Source organism: Diplotaxodon limnothrissa, linkage group LG10 (genome assembly GCF_057381915.1).
Source record: "Diplotaxodon limnothrissa isolate DT_005_m linkage group LG10, D_limnothrissa_male_GT1.1, whole genome shotgun sequence".
NCBI lineage: Eukaryota > Metazoa > Chordata > Actinopteri > Cichliformes > Cichlidae > Diplotaxodon > Diplotaxodon limnothrissa.
The window spans coordinates 8491669-8508824 of record NC_140605.1 but is presented as its reverse complement, the minus strand read 5'-3'; the positions used below and the strand labels follow the sequence as shown (position 1 = coordinate 8508824).

Here is a 17156-nt window from a genome sequence, read left to right as displayed (position 1 = left end):
GCGACCCTGACTTTTCAGACCACTCACTGCCTCCTGCCTGTCACATCCCTCCCATTCCCGCTCACACCTACTTATCATTGCAGGATAATGACAAAATAACAGAGTGGTGCATTAGCATTAAATGGTTTCATTAAACAGCTCAAAATAAGCTCTTGTGGGTGTTATACTGATGTTAAACAGCTGTCTTTGCCCATAGGGGTAACAATAAAGGCGAGGAAAACACACTTTTTTCAGATCTTTAATCATTACAGCATGTTTTTAATTGTGCAGTTTGCGATAATATCGACCTCAAACTATAAAATAAAATGGTGTATCTAAGAAGGGCAGCGGCAGGAAACTGCTAGTACACAGCACAGGGCATGCTGGGTTTACAGCATGGAAAGGCTGCAAAGCATCATATTGGAGAAACTGCAGAAAGACAGTTTGGAGAAGTATAACCCACAACCCCCTGGTGGACCCTAAAGGTAGTAGAAGGTGACAGTGTCATGTTGTTTACTGTATATAAATAAAATATTGAATTTTTAGTTTTATAGTCCAATGTGTAACTGCCATTCAATATTTTGGAATTTTAACTGTTTAGACTTTTTAAAAAATCTCTTAACATTAACAGTTGTCTTAAGGTGCTTTATATTGTAAAGTAAAGACCCTACTATAATACAGAGAAAGTCCCAAAAATCAGACAACCCCATTTGAGCAAGCACTTGGCAACAGTGGAAAGGAAAAACTTATTTTCAACAGGAAGAAACCTTCAGCAGAAGCAGGCTCAGGGAGGGGCAGCAATCTGCTGCGACTGGTTGGGGAGTGAGGGGTCAAGTGCATGCTGCAGGGCTAGTGTGAAATAGGCAATTAACTATACCTGCTCAATATGCAAATATATCAATATTAATAATAATACATTTGATTTAAGAAAGCGCCTATCAAAACACTCAAGAACACTGTACACGAGGCTATTGTGAACAGGTGAGTTTTGAGTCTGGACTTAAAAAGAGGGAGGGAAGTGATGTTTCTTATCTCAGGACGAAGGGAGTTCCAAAGACGGAGCAACAGAAAGCCCTGCGCCCCATGGTGGCTAGCCGGGAGGAAGGGACGGAAAGAGAAAGAGGAGGAGGATCTGACACACCGATAAGGAATGGTGATCTGAACCAGGTCAGCGAGGTATGGAGCCGAGAGATGATGGATAGCCTGGAATGTATACAAAAGTATCTTGAAATTGATGCGGTATTTAACCGGAAGCCAATGAAGCTGCTGCAGAGCAGGGGTGATGTGGTGCATAGAAGGGGTCCTGGTGATAATACGAGCAGCAGAGTTCTGGACACGTTGAAACTTAAGGATAGATTTTTGACTAAGACCAAAAAGAAGAGAGTTGCAGTAATCGAGCCGGAAAGTGACCAGGCTATGAACAAGAATGGCAGTGGCATGTGGGGAGAGAAAAGGACGGAGACGATTAATGTTACGGAGTTGGAAATATGCAGACCGAGTGATGTTATTGATGTGTGAGTTAAAAGATAGAGTACTATCAAGGATGACACCCAGACTTTTCACACATGGGGAAATGGAGTTATTGATTGGAATAGAAAAGCTATTAGTTCTGGATAGTGTTTGTTTAGTGCCTACCAGGAGAAGCTCAGATTTGTTACTATTGAGTTTGAGAAAATTGGTAGAGAACCATGAATTTAGTTTAGGCTAAACAGAGGGTGAGGGAGGATGGGGGGAGAGCAGAATCAGGTTTAGTGAACAAATAAAGCTGGGTGTCATCGGCATAACAGTGAAACTGAATATTGTATTTAGAAGAAGGCAGATAATGAAAAGAAGGGGCCACAGGATAGATCCCTGGGGCACGCCTGCGACCAGAGGAAAGGGCTGAGACGTGAAGGATTTAATTCAAATAAACTGAGAGCGATCAGACAAGTATGATTTAAACTAGGCTAGTGGAATATGGGAAAGACCGATGGAGGCTAGCCTACTGAGGAGAACTGAGTGAGAAATAGTATCAAAAGCGGCAGTCAGATCGAGAAGAATAAGAATGGAGAGTAAACCAGAGTCAGCAGCCATGAGAAGATCATTGGTTATTTTTATTAGCACAGTTTCAGTGCTATGGAAGGGGCGAAAACCAGACTGGAACTGTTTATACAGATTATTGTTAGTTAAGTATGAGTGGAGTTGTGTGGCGACTATCTTTTCAAGAATTTTTGATAGAAATGGTAAATTGGAGATAGGACGGAAATTATTAAAATTATTGGGATCTAAGCCTGTTTTTTTCATTACCGCAACTTTGAAGGGAGCAGGAACAGTTCCAGTGGTAAGTGAGGAGTAAATGATAGCAGATATGAGGGGAAGCAGAGAGGGTAGACAGGCTTTGGCCAAAACTGTAGGAATGGGGTCTAGCTGAGAAGCAGAAGATTTTGACTTACAGATGAGATCTGAAATATCAGTGACAGAGGGAAGTTGGAAAGCAGAAAAACAGCGTGATGGGAGAGTTCAGATGTAAACCAGGGTGCTGAGTGGGAAAATGATACAGATCTGGTTTTTAGTGGAGCAACAGAGTAAAATATTATTGAGACTGTGGTTATAATAGGAAACCAAATCCTCTATGGTGAGCAGGTCATTAAAATGTAAACAACCAGAGAAGGCAGTAAAAAGAGTATCAGGGTTAATTTTCTTAATATTCTGGAAAGAGATGGAGTGAGGATTTTTGATTATAGAAAATGTCATTTTGATATTGAAAGAGAGAAGCAAATGGTCAGAAATAATAATGGTCAGCGTAACACTGTGAGTTTTTTTTTTTAAATTTACTGAATTACTGAATAAAATATGTTTAAAGAGGCATTCAATGGGCTGCCATGATGGCTATAATCACTGCACACTGTTGGATATATTGTTTACAGTAGTACAGGATACACCAAGGGCGTAGATTTGGTTTTGGCATTGGTGGGGATGATTCAGGTTTTTTTTCCTTTTTGTCTTTGCTTCTTGATAACAAAAGGAGAAATGTACTTGCCTACATATGCTATTCTACATGCTTTTAACCCATTTAAAATTACAATTGATAGTTTTATATGTGAGCTATATAATGCTAAATTACAATTAAACAAATGACAAAGTATTTTACTTCAGCCATATTCAATATAAAACAGGTATCATACAAAAATAAAAGTAACTTCAGAGTCAGCAGGGCTGGACTGGGACAAAATATCGTCATTTTGAGTAGTGACCGGCCCACCATGGTATTATAGGAAAAGTCATAAATCCTTTAAAGCCTTTATAATAAGCTAAAAAGAAAGAAAAGAAAAGAAAAAAGTAGGGAACCACTCCCGCACCCTCTGCCTCAAGATGCTTAACTAACAAAACCGATTTAAATTTAATGCACGTATAAAACAAATGCACATAAATCTATTATTTTTCTCCAGTAATTAAACAGATTCAACATCTTTCTTCAACAGAATTGCAGACTGCACAGATGGTACCTTAACAAAGTAAAGAATACTATAACTTACTAGGGTGTATACTAACTAGACTTAATATTTACCGAATACAATAATGGATTTCTATACATTTTACATCAGATGAAAATGTTGGTTGAAAGATTCAGATAATTATTTGTTAAAAGCTAGACATTTTAAATGAGAGTAAGAAAGAAAAGTATTTCTTTGTGCCCCACCTTTCCCTGTTAATGCCCTACCTGGCCCCCTGACAAAACTTTGCTAGATCCGTCCCTGCACAGTTACCAGCTTTCAGCTACATAGAAAAGAACCCTGGTGTTATTTGTCTCTCAGAAACAGTTCATAACTTCCCTTCAACTCATTCATGTCACCTAAAAGGTAAACCTGTTTCTCCATCACCTGTTCAGCTCTGATGATTCAGTAAGGACATCTCCTGGTTTCATCTTCATGTTTCCCTCTCACCACATATCCAAACCGACATCATGACCAGCAGCTTTTACAGCTGTGGCTCCAGCAAACATCAGCTGATACTAGAAATTAATATTAAATAAATGCTAACAACAGCTGATCAAGCTTAAACGTGCTGCTGTTGTTTAATGCGACCTCCGTTGGTTTCCTCTTTCTGGCGCAGAGAGAAAAGCCGATCAGCTGATCATTGATCAGTTTCATGATTGAATTAGCAACTTTCTAGCTGAAGTAGTACGGGACAAATCGCGTTCCTTTTCACCTTAACTTTAAAGTTTGACCTCCTCGGCTGTAATTGGTCCAGCCCAGAGTTGATCATGACCAACTGGCCAATCCACCACCATTCATTTATACCGTTAAAAAAAGAAAAGGAAGAAAACCCCATTGGCCCATAAAAACGAAAAATCACGAGCGGCCCACTGGGCAAATGACCGGTATGCCCGATGGTCAGTCCAGCCCTGAAATACAGTCATGACAATAAACGAATATGAGTTCAAGGACTTAACAACATTACTTCAGTTACATTACACCAACATCTCTCTTACATTAGCACTAAGGGAACACTGAATGACCTGGTGGTTTATGTCCATCTAAGATTACCACAAAGTAAAAGATCTCTCAGCAAAATTATGCAACATTTTAGCCACACTATTGCCCCTATCAAATCAATGAGTTGGGATTTTTTATTCTAAGCATGAGCTACTGTAACAGCAACAGACATTAATACTACTGGTGTCCCACACAACAACTCAATGTCCACTATGTGAAGGAGCCAAACACATGCCTTCTCCTCTCGTTAACAGAGATAAACTGCTGGCATATTGGTTTTACATCTACTAGAGGTGGGAATCACGATACATCCCACGATACGATATTATCACAATACTTAACACACGATACGATATTATTGCAATTTTTTAAAATATTTGGCGATATTCAGATTCTGTACATAAAGGTAAACTTTATCAATATTCATTTTATCTAATAACAAAGTCTCACACTCAGTCTTTCTCTCATTTCAGTCAGTTTTATTGTTGACAAACTGAACGATTTGTATTACAGTCTAGTCCAACTTAACTGAATGCAACCATCTGGTACAATTATAGCTATTCTGAACTATGCAATTTATGAAAACCCTTCAGCAACTGAAGAATTTGAAAGTAAATTAAAACAAAATATAATTTTACATTAAATAAAAAAGTTTTAAACTTAATTAAAATAAAACATGTCTTAAATTAAAATAAGTAAACTGTCATGTTTATTGCTGCCATAAAAAAAGTTAAACACATTTGGACAGTGAAGGAATGTCAGGAATCTTGCTCAGAAAAAGGAGCTGATCAACATGCTCTGAAGTCAGAGATAACTTTTTTTGTAACAAAATATCGATTTCTGCTGTCCCTGTATCGATACATTATTAGCAAACAAAATATCACGATACTACACAGTATCGATTTTTTCCCCCACCCCTAACATCTATACTGTCCAGTTTCTCCTGGTGGACATGGCATACAGCAGCATTGTTTAATCTCATTTGAGTCATTGTTGACTCTAATAATAATAATAATAATGATAATAATAATAATAATAATAATAATAATAATAATAATGGATTGGATTTATATAGCGCTTTTCAAGGCACCCAAAGCGCTTTACAATGCCACTATTCATTCACACTTTAGCCATGTTTTTAATCTTTTGGGGATACTGGGATGACTAAAAGCAGCCTGACAATTGTCATGATAATAAATACTAGTTAATCTATAGCACCAAATCATCAGTCAGTCACCTGTGACCTCGCCTCTTCACCTCTGTCCGAGCTACAACATGGCAGAGCTGCTTCTGTCACCTGATAAATAACAGTGAGACATTCCAAATACGTGCAGTCACACATGTGCTTCAAATACAGTCATGAACCACCAAGTCATCATCAAATTTCACCTGTGATCTTGCATTACCATTGCTCTCTGAGCTTTGTGTTGGTTCTTCTGTCACCTGACAAATAGGACATACATGACAATAAGAGTAAAATGGGTAGCTGCTTCAGTGTTTCTGTCAAATTGTGCAGATCTTGACACATCAGTAATGTTTGTAGGGTGAGTGCATTTTTACAACAATTTGTGCAAACTGCACTTACAAGGTGGAATATTTGCAAAATTGTGACTACATGATATTTTGTCTCAAAAATTAACGCTATGAATATGTCAGTACCATTAGGATGAAATTATTGTTTCACCAACATTTTGACGTTAGAAATATAATTTTAACAGCCTCTGTAAACTAATATCCTGGCTCACTCGAGGCTGCCGTTTTCTCCGACAGCTTCAATCGAAATTAGAAATGCTACTGTGGGAGTGCTGCCTGTTGTGCAGTTAGTTTCCAAAACACGTTATTAATGGGTACATACAATTTTAGACTGATGTGGGCCAAAGCCTAGCATAGCTTGTGATGTTATTATGACGGAGACATTTTATGAGTGAACTTGAGTTTAAGTGACTTACAGGTTTCTTTGAAAAATACTTTCTTATATCCAGGTTCTTCCTTTTTGATGCCATCCTCTCCTCCTTGCAGGCCCTCGCTTGCCGCTGCTAAAACTAAACAGAGCTCCCTGAAAGGCACAGCCAATCACATTGGCCATATTTGTCACATGATGTAGGACTCCAGTAGAGAACGTAATTTAACTCTTTCTGCACCGCTGGGTGAATGAGACGCTGACGGATCTTTTTTTTTCTTTCTATCGGGTTGTTTTTCTTTACTCGAAGAGATTAAATTATTGGTGAGGACAATTCAATAATCGCTGGATATTGGTGGGGACACGTCCCTTCCGTCCATGCCAGATCTACACCCTTGGGATACACTCAAAATGACACGCTCACTATGTGAGCACACTAATCAAGAGTTTGTCTCCTGATCTGCTTCTGTTTAACTTAATTGATTTCATCTACCTACGTGAGTCACAGGATTCTGCAAGCTTGGTAATTGCAGAGGCATTAACTCTGTCTAATACTCATAAAGCATTAGGTAAGCTCTAGGTGTGTCCCTTCATTTGATTTCAGTATTCACACCAATGCTGGAGCCTTGAATGAACTGTTGGTTCAATAGCGACAGACCTGTATGATTCAAGCAGATGTTTAGTCATGCTGACTCTCTGCCAGTTTATTATCACCGCAAGTCCATTGTGAGTCATCCTCACAGGCAGACTGCTATATGAGCTGAGGCAGTATGGCCTCGAACTTAAGTGGTTATCTCCTCTCACTCTGTGATTCTTGGCACACAAACACACTTTAGACACACTTTTAGCCAAGGTGCCAGCTAAACACGTCACTCTGGTTAACAAAACAATGCAATATCATTAGTCTTGCTGTCCTCCTGCTAATGCCCCCATTTCATAATCAGAACTTAACTACTACTCTAGGAACCATTTGTTTACAGTGAAGTGACCTATAATCCTCAATCTAGAAAAAAACCTACCCAGTCCTATTATTAAACTAAACTCTTTTTTTCCCCTTCTTACAACTTTTTTCTGGTTTAAATGTAAGTAATTAAAAATAGTAGGGGTTTTCTTCTAAAGAGCAGGAAACCAGCCCAACCCTCCAGACCTCCCGCACAGGTTCATTACTTTGCCTGAAGGTATAGTACTAAATCCCCAGCTGTTCTAACTAAATACAGTAGTTTGTTATTATATGCTGAATATTAAAAACTACAACCGTCAGAAGTGGCTTGCTACAAAAAAACATTCAGCACTACTTGATCAACAAAGAGTCAGCATGATCTCAACAGTACAGGCGTTACATGCTGCTCTCACACGTGACATTTCACTTTAGCAATGCAGCTGAAAGCATGGGGAAGCAGCTAACATGTCTCTCTTCAAAGGTAAGGAAATCCACCTTCCATCACCTATAAAGGTCACTGAGGGAGGTCAAATGGTTTAACAGTATGATTAGACTTTGTTTTATTTATAAATTAAATTAGGAGATCAGAACATTTAATTAAGCGCCTTACAGGTTCTGGTGGACAGAAGTCTGGTTGTGCTTTCTCCCAGATTTCTTAAAATAAGCCAAGCTAAACTAAAGCATTACTTAAATTAACTTTAATGTACATGGTCATGTGGACATTAAAACAACAAGTAGCCTATAGAATCACAAGTCATATCTGATTTTTTTTAAAGCACCTAAAAGGTGTTTTGACTTTGCCCCAAAAGGTTTGAAAAAGCTCTTCCGCTTTAAATTATGCTTCTAAAGCTGTCTCTGCTGTTGCTACATTGCCCCACAGATTTCAATTCAGGATTCTCTCAGTGGTATGTCTTCTTTTTTATAGTTTTTCTGGCTAACCTAAGATAAGGTAAGGCCCATTTAGGCTATCATAGCTAAGCTGAACTACTGACTCCAGGATTGTATTTCATTGATTAAACGCTTCACAAAGTGCATGCGTGTGATGTTAGAATAATCTTTTTTCATAACAGCAAAGAACGTTCTTTTATGTTATGCGAAATGTGTGTTAGCTCACATTACAATGGACAAACAAAAAGAAGATGGTGCTCAAGATACATTCAATTCGACGATATTAATAATTTATTCAGAAGCCCTAAAGGCTAAATATTATAACAGGGTGTATAAATGAAACATATGATTTCAAAGTGCATTAATCCCGCAGCTGTTCATCAGTAATGATTGCACTGTTAGAAAGAGTGAATTTGTGAGTTCACGTGGAAGGTGGCATAACACCAGCAATGGCTGCCTTGACTCCAGACATGCTCACAAAAGTACAGGATAAGTTTGACTATCATACGGACATGCTGTGCTGTGGCGTGTGAACATTCTGAGTTTTGTATATGAAACATTATATTCACCCAGGTTATTTTTAAAAATCTATCTCAAACTTCTATGTCTATTACTTTAAAAATGTTGCCTTTTGAAATCTGATTTTTCTTTGTGATGCACCCTGTATTACAGATAATTAACACGAGGAAGAGAAAGTCAGCATTATTGTTTTAATGGTTTTCACAGCGCCAGTGTGTTTTTGCCATAATGTAGAGACAACACAGATGGACAGATTTAGTAACTGAGATGGCACTGTCAACTCAGGAGAGATGGATGAGCTAGGAGTTCAATGCAAGGGGTGTGAAGAGAAGGCGGGAAGGGAAGGAGGAGAGGCGTGTGTCTCAACATGCACCCCCTCTGGGTAAAAGGGCAATGACATCCAAAGCACTTCCTCTGTACTCCTTCCAAAGGAACATGCTGTTAAGGTAGGGAGGCGGGCTGCGATTCTCAGACATTCATCACATGGGAGTGCTGCTAGCTGGTTGGCAGGGTCCCAACAGGAAACATGCCAGCGTGATTGTTGTTTATCACGCCCCACCAACTTGGTCAGTGAGTTTATCATTTTATCACTTAACACCGATCCCTTTAACACTTTCCGGCTTTACCACAGGTGCAAATTAAGTCATCTTCTTTAAAGTGGCAACCTTGACTTTGGGCGTAACTTCAGAGTGTGTTCAGAGTCAAATCTGACACTGAAGCCAAGCTGTGTTTGCGGCTGATTCGAATCTGAAACAGCAAAACAAACTGTAAAATGGGGAAATATTTCACATAGCTAAGGTTGAATTCAGTGGAATAAACTACAAATCTCAGGAGGATTACAAAAACCAACTGGCATGTGAAACCCCTATCGTCTGAGGAGGAAGTGGAGACGGCCGAGGGTGTTTTCCACATTACATGCAGCCCTAATATCAAAGCAGATAACAATTCCAGCTGCGTTGCTGTTGCTGCTGCACACAGGATGATCTGGAGGAGTCATCCCCCTCCAGTGGCTGTAGCCCCCTCATCTACCCACAACAAGCCAACATGATGCAAAAGCACAATTAGATCCCCCACCACACACATGCACAAACACACGCACACACATTCCTCTAATGCACATAAAAACGACCCAGGAAGCTCCACAAGAGGCTTACATAGAAGGTGTCCCCCATTTAGTTGTTTTCCTTCATTGCAGCAGGGGCATGAAATATGGAGGAGGCAAAAGTTGGGGAAACAGATGCACAATAAGTTATATCTATACTTTTAATAAAGGCTGTTGCTCCCTTCAGAAGCTTGATTAGAGGCCGGGGTGGCTGCACGCGATGGATCTGGCCCCAGGCACAGACCTGCGACAGCTGAGCTGCTACACTGCTTTGTTGTAGATCCACATGGAAGCATGCCGTCTTTTTTGGCCCTTCAGGCCGATTGGGGGGGAAAAGTGGAAGAAGAATAACCGGTCAAGATCAAGCGCAATTTAAAAACATGCCTGTCAAGCCGAGAGACACATTTGTTAAAGGATAGCTCCATGAGATGTTGCAACTCATGTTTGAGGGGGTCCTCATTCTCAGGAGACCCTCTAGGAGAGCCAGACTGCAGCGTTCTGCATTTCTGTTCATAGATTTGTTCTTCAAAGAAGTAAAAACATTATGAGCTCCAGTCTCACACGGCGTCTCCTGTTTAAATCTTTACAATAACAGCAAGTCATACTTTTACATATTAATGTACTGAGCTTTTGAGGGAATCTCCCTCAAATGCTGGTTTTGTTTTTTTTAAAAACTGGACTCCGCTGCATAAAGTCAACAACCAAGCTTATCTTGAGCCAGAGCACAATCTCTGTCTTTAAGAGGCGGTAAATCTGACTGATAATGTCATAAGAGACATAATTCATGTTGTTTCAGTGGTGACCCTGTTATCATGCAGTCCATAAACAGCATAGGAAATAGAGCAGGGCGATATGGCCAAAAACATTTATCACGATATATATTTGAAAATTTGCGATAACGATATAACTGACGATATAATTGATGCGAGACAAAATACAACTCCACAACATTACTAGCGCAAAAAGACAACCTTCCATTTATTTTCACTTAAATAAGAAGCTGGTTTTTATGTACATTAAAGCTTCATAAAAATGTAACAGTGCAAATGCTAATTCCTTGCTGAAAGTTTAACCAAAAGGCATTTCCAGTAGAAATGGGCTGACATATCCTGAGCATAACCATATATAATATCCACTGAAGTTAAAAAGAGGTGCTTTGCAACATTAAACTGCAGTGTGCAGTACGTATTTTTTGGACCATAAGGTGCACGGGATTATAAGGCACATTAAGCGAAACAAAGCAGTCAGATAAATCAAACTTTATTAAACTCCTTCTTCTTGCTTCCTCCACTTCTGTACCATTGATTCATTAATGTTGAATTCTCTAGCAGCTGTTCTATTCCCATGTTGTTGCAGTATATTAATGACTAACCTCGTATTGTGGATGGATTATCTCAGTTGTTCTCCTGACCGAAGTTTGGTCCGTTTACAGCATCCTGCCATGCGATTGCATTTGTCTCTAACCATGAGGAACCTTCACGTTAACTTTTATAAGTGGAAAAGTGTTAGTGTTCGTCCTCCAGCTTCACTGTTTATGTTATGCTAACATAGCTGTGTCGCTAGCGATTACGTAGCACATCATTATATACCAGCTAGCCCAACTTCAGTAACCCTACAAACATCACTGCTGTTTAGTTTCCTATCTTCATTTATGTTGGAAGTGATAGCAGAGCTGTACGTTTGAATTTTTTCAGAAATCTCTCAGTCAGAACATGCTATATCATGCTTAGGTAACTAGCGAAACTAGCGAGCTAACTTCCGCTAGCTTCCTGCTAACTTCTAACTCCGTTAAATGTAATAAATTTTGTTTTAATGGATGCCTGGAAGTTAAACTTCATAGTTACCCCTGGTAAAGCAGCAATGCTGATCGTTTTATTAAAGATGAAAGAATTTAGACAGTTTTTAACGCTCAGTGATGCTGCAGTGTTCGTTTGACCTGAAGCATACGGAGTTTAGGACCCAGATTACTCCCAGATTTAAGAGCATCTTAGTCCGACAAATACGACAATAACGACGGCCGCTTGCATGTTCTGCAAAAAAATGTGCTTTGTCGTGTATCTGACGGACAAACACCAAACCAGTTCCACATCACTGAAGTTGCACCATTTTTACAAACCAATTCTGGTTCATCTGTTTCACTCAACAATCGGCCATGTGCGTATGAAAACAAAGGCACTGCGCATGCGCGTTTTACTCATATTCTATCGCGATATTTCATTTTCCTATCGTTGCCTAACATTATACCGGTATTACCGTGAACGGTATAATATGGCCCAGCCCTAGTAGGAAATCACTCATAGTCATTAGATTCAAAAATAAAGCAGCAAAAGTCCATTGCTTTAAAACAAGGCAAAGTGTGTTGCAGACATTGCAAAGCTTTTGATTTTGATTTGGCCCGAGATGTAAGCATTTTCCAATTATACTTTTTTTTCTGCACAAAGACACAAACCCAACCCAGCCAAGGGTTTGCATGCTGCTGTTCTCCCACAGCACCTGTGGGGACAAGAAAAGCTGTTCCACTAAAAGACATGTTCTTTATCACAACTGGGTGCATTTTTTCTTTGAACTCTGAGTAAAATGGCAAACTAAAAGGTTCATATTTATTAGCTACTTCTTTGCCACTCCCCACTCCCAGCTTTTGCCTTTAACGGAGGGTTTTGATTGTGCCAATAACAAAATTAGGGGAAGGCCATAAACAAGCCAATATGTGCCTCAAATACAAGCTAAATGAATAAGTCTTGATGCATTCTCAATCATCCAGGTAAGTAAACCTCCAAAAGTTGATTCTGTTCATCTGGACGTAGCGTTTTCAGTGGGAGAAACGTTTCATCACTCATCCAAGTGACTTCTTCAGTCTCAGCTGACTGCAGGTTTTCCCAATCTTATAAACAGTACATTTCCATAATGACTGAAACCAGCCTACTGAAGGAACAATGGGCTGGGAGGTCAGTTCCTTCATCACGATTATGCAAATTCTCATGACCATTGATCAACAAACACTGATCAACAACCACTGATCAAAGACCACGGATCAATGGTCATGAGTACTATTCACAGAGAGTTGGGGAATGGCTGCAATCACAGCATTGTAAGATGGCGAAAGATGTACCCTTAGGACCCCTCCTCGATTCAGAGATGGTCTTTCCCTTTTCACGTAAATGGCCTCCTTGACTCCGCGCTCAAACCAGCGTTCCTCCCTGTCCAAGATGTGTACATCCTCATCCTTGAAAGAGTGTCCACTGGCCTGTAGGTGTGAATAGACGGCAGAGTCCTGGCCTGACAAGGTAGCTGTTCTGTGTTGTGCCATCCACTTCGCCAGTGGTTGGTGAAGCCGATGGCCTCTTCTCAGAAGCGAAAACCACTTCTGAGAAGAGGTTTTCGCTTAGTCAGCGGTTGTACTTCTCAGAAGGACAACTGCTGACTAAGCAAAAACCTGTAGTGATCCCGTACGTGTCAGGAGTATCGGAACAGTTGAGACACATTTTTTCAAAACATATCCTTCCTACTGTCACCAAATGCTTGCTCTTAGAAGATCATCTAATTGTTGGGGTTTTCTCTTTCTTATTGTAAGTGGGTCTGCCTTACTACAGTGGGGCAAAAAAGTATTTAGTCAGCCACCGATTGTGCAAGTTCCCCCACCTAAAATGATGACAGAGGTCAGTAATTTGCACCAGAGGTACACTTCAACTGTGAGAGACAGAATGTGAAAAAAAAATCCATGAATCCACATGGTAGGATTTGTAAAGAATTTATTCGTAATTCAGGGTGGAAAATAAGTATTTGGTCAATAACAAAAATACAACTCAATACTTTGTAACATAACCTTTGTTGGCAATAACAGAGGTCAAACGTTTACTATAGGTCTTTACCAGGTTTGCACACACAGTAGCTGGTATTTTGGCCCATTCCTCCATGCAGATCTTCTCGAGAGCAGTGATGTTTTGGGGCTGTCGCCGAGCAACATGGACTTTCAACTCCCGCCACAGATTTTCTATGGGGTTGAGGTCTGGAGACTGGCTAGGCCACTCCAGGACTTTCAAATGCTTCTTACGGAGCCACTCCTTTGTTGCCCGGGCGGTGTGTTTTGGATCATTGTCATGTTGGAAGACCCAGCCTCGTTTCATCTTCAAAGTTCTCACTGATGGAAGGAGGTTTTGGCTCAAAATCTCACGATACATGGCCCCATTCATTCTGTCCTTAACACGGATCAGTCGTCCTGTCCCCTTGGCAGAAAAACAGCCCCATAGCATGATGTTTCCACCCCCATGCTTCACAGTAGGTATGGTGTTCTTGGGATGCAACTCAGTATTCGTCTTCCTCCAAACACAACGAGTTGAGTTTATACCAAAAAGTTCTACTTTGGTTTCATCTGACCACATGACATTCTCCCAATCCTCTGCTGTATCATCCATGTGCTCTCTGGCAAACTTCAGACGGGCCTGGACATGCACTGGCTTCAGCAGCGGAACACGTCTGGCACTGCGGGATTTGATTCCCTGCCGTTGTAGTGTGTTACTGATGGTGACCTTTGTTACTTTGGTCCCAGCTCTCTGCAGGTCATTCACCAGGTCCCCCCGTGTGGTTCTGGGATCTTTGCTCACCGTTCTCATGATCATTTTGACCCCACGGGATGAGATCTTGCGTGGAGCCCCAGATCGAGGGAGATTATCAGTGGTCTTGTATGTCTTCCATTTTCTGATGATTGCTCCCACAGTTGATTTTTTCACACCAAGCTGCTTGCCTATTGTAGATTCACTCTTCCCAGTCTGGTGCAGGTCTACAATACTTTTCCTGGTGTCCTTCGAAAGCTCTACCATGTGGATTCATGGATTTTTTTTTTCACATTCTGTCTCTCACAGTTGACGTGTACCTCTGGTGCAAATTACTGACCTCTGTCATCATTTTAGGTGGGGGAACTTGCACAATCGGTGGCTGACTAAATACTTTTTTGCCCCACTGTATATAAATCCCCTTGAGCCAAATGTTATTGCAATTAGGTGGTATAAGGACTACAATTCACCAATTGAACATCATGTTGTGATTGAGTAAGACCTGAAACCAGCAACTCAGACCATAAACTCACCAGGAAATGAGGCTGATCACCTTTTTTGTTGTTGTTGTTGTCAATTCTGACTACAACATAAGTATTCTGTTCATGAATGGAAGGAAAGGAAAACAATACATATCTCCAGTAGTATCACAGCAATCCCATTAGAAACCACAGAAGTACTGCTGTTACTAAGACTGCATTTTTACAGTACAGCTGCAATCCACGTAACTGAACCTAAGAAATCCAACGACATAAATAAAACAAATCCAAGTAAACAAGATCTAACTCGTGAGGTCTGTATTGTTTCAGAGATTTTTACATGCAAACAAAGCTTAAAGATGCATGCTGCAATAGAGAAAAAAACATATTTCCAATCACTCACAATTATCGGTCTTCCTTATCTCCAGTCTATCTTTATCTGTCCACTTTGTATGTGCAACTTATGACATCACCACTATACCCATTAGTATCCGTCTCTCAGTGAGCAGCGAAACATCAATGGCCTTGGAGCAGGACTAGCCTATGAAGGACTTTATTATGAGCAACTGTGGAAAAATAAAAGCATGCCGACAACAGACGAGGGAATAAAGAAAAATCCTGTGCATAAAAGGGGGGACTGATAAGCAGTGCAGATTGATGATAAGAGACAAAGACTGTACATGCACAAACGCGCCAAGTCCAGGGAGATGAGGGTCTGTGATAAGAAACGCTGAGCTCAAGGTGGCAAAACACAAGCGTTTGAAATGTAGGGGCAGGAAAAACATACAGAGTTAGGGAGAGAGAGAGAGAGAGAGAGAGATTTGATGGACAAGAAAGAAATGCATGTTTGCATCTTGCACCTGTGAGTAATCTCGGGTTCTTCGTGTGCTTCGACAGGCATCTCTGTAGGCTTCGCTAGCTCTAAATGGGCCAGATGAATAAGCAATCTGTTCTCTTTCATCCACATCCTTTATTTTACACACAGTAAGGTCTGCATACAGACAGCTTGCAGGGTCAGATCTCCTCCGGTAGCCAAACAACTGAGCCTGTAGACAACCTAAAACCCTTTAAGGTGCCCGTATATGTCTACATATATACGGTACATAATCTGAGGTATAGAAAAGTATACAAAAAGGTGCTGCAAAGAAGCAGGGGCCTCTAAAGGTAATTTTATTGCTGCTTAGCATGAAACAACACAGCGATGCAAATGATAAAAACTCTGCACTGGTAAGTATAAAACTCCCCAGATGGTGGAATTTCAGGACTTTTGTGTATTACCGAAAACTGCCTTCTACTCCAGATATGTTTTATTACATTAGATTATTACATAAACACAATTATTTGCCACTGTGGGCCCTAGACTATGGAACTCTCGCCCCCAAATGTTAAGAACTGTACTGTCAGTGGTTGTTTTTAAAAACAAATAAAAACTCACCTTTTTAAAATTGCTTTTGGTTAATTTTTGCCTGTTTTATATTGTCTGTTTTACCTTTTATGACTTATCTTTTGTGCAGCAGTTTGTGATTCTGTTTTGGAAGGTGCCATATAAATACAATTTTACTTATTATTTATTTATTTTATTTATTACTTTAAATACATTACTTCTTTTGGGATATTTCCTTGAACTTATATGAAACAAAGAGGTAAGCAAAGTGGAAACACCTGGTTGTCAGGTAGGACATTAGACTACATTTTTGGGTAGTCTGTGTCTATGACGACCATCTTGTTGGGGGAACGGCGGGTGCGAAGTGGATGTTGGAAGACCTGCACAACAGCCGCAAAGCAAGCAACAGGGACCATGTGACCCTGACCTAAGTGGATTTAAAGGCTGTTAATTATCAGTCACCGGTTCAGCTTCAGAAATCACGTGAGTTTTATGTCTAATGGATACTCTGAGATTTTCAAGGTTTTGGGGGACTTTTTGAAGCTAAATTAAAATTCCATCAATGTCAGGGTTGAAAAATAAACACAACAGCAAAGTGTCAAAAACCGCAGTTCCTCTAATGGCCACATGAAAAGTGAGGCAATCCTCCAATCTCCTATAGTAAAATATCCAGTTTTACACCACGTTTACATGTTTTGTTTTAGTCTCTATAGACAATTTCCCGCTCCATGACAAAACAGGCGTTAGTTTCCTTCGTAACTTTCCAGTCTACACTATATTATAGCATTAAGCTGGACCTCTCCAGCGTGTTTGGGGGTGCTGGTACCCTTTGGCGTATTTTTACTGGATTAATCTGATAAATATAGTGGAATTCCGTGTGGTACAATGATCCAAGTCTGGGCTTGTGAATATGCCTCTGGTGGAGAAATTCTAAGATTCT

At 40.2% G+C, this 17156-nt stretch overlaps 1 protein-coding gene across 1 annotated transcript in view; it reads right to left on the bottom strand.

Moving 5' to 3' along the window:
• rnf43 (ring finger protein 43) overlaps window positions 1-17156 on the bottom strand; it is a 109176-nt gene that overhangs the window by 46002 nt on the left and 46018 nt on the right. The gene's annotated exons all lie outside the window — the stretch shown is intronic.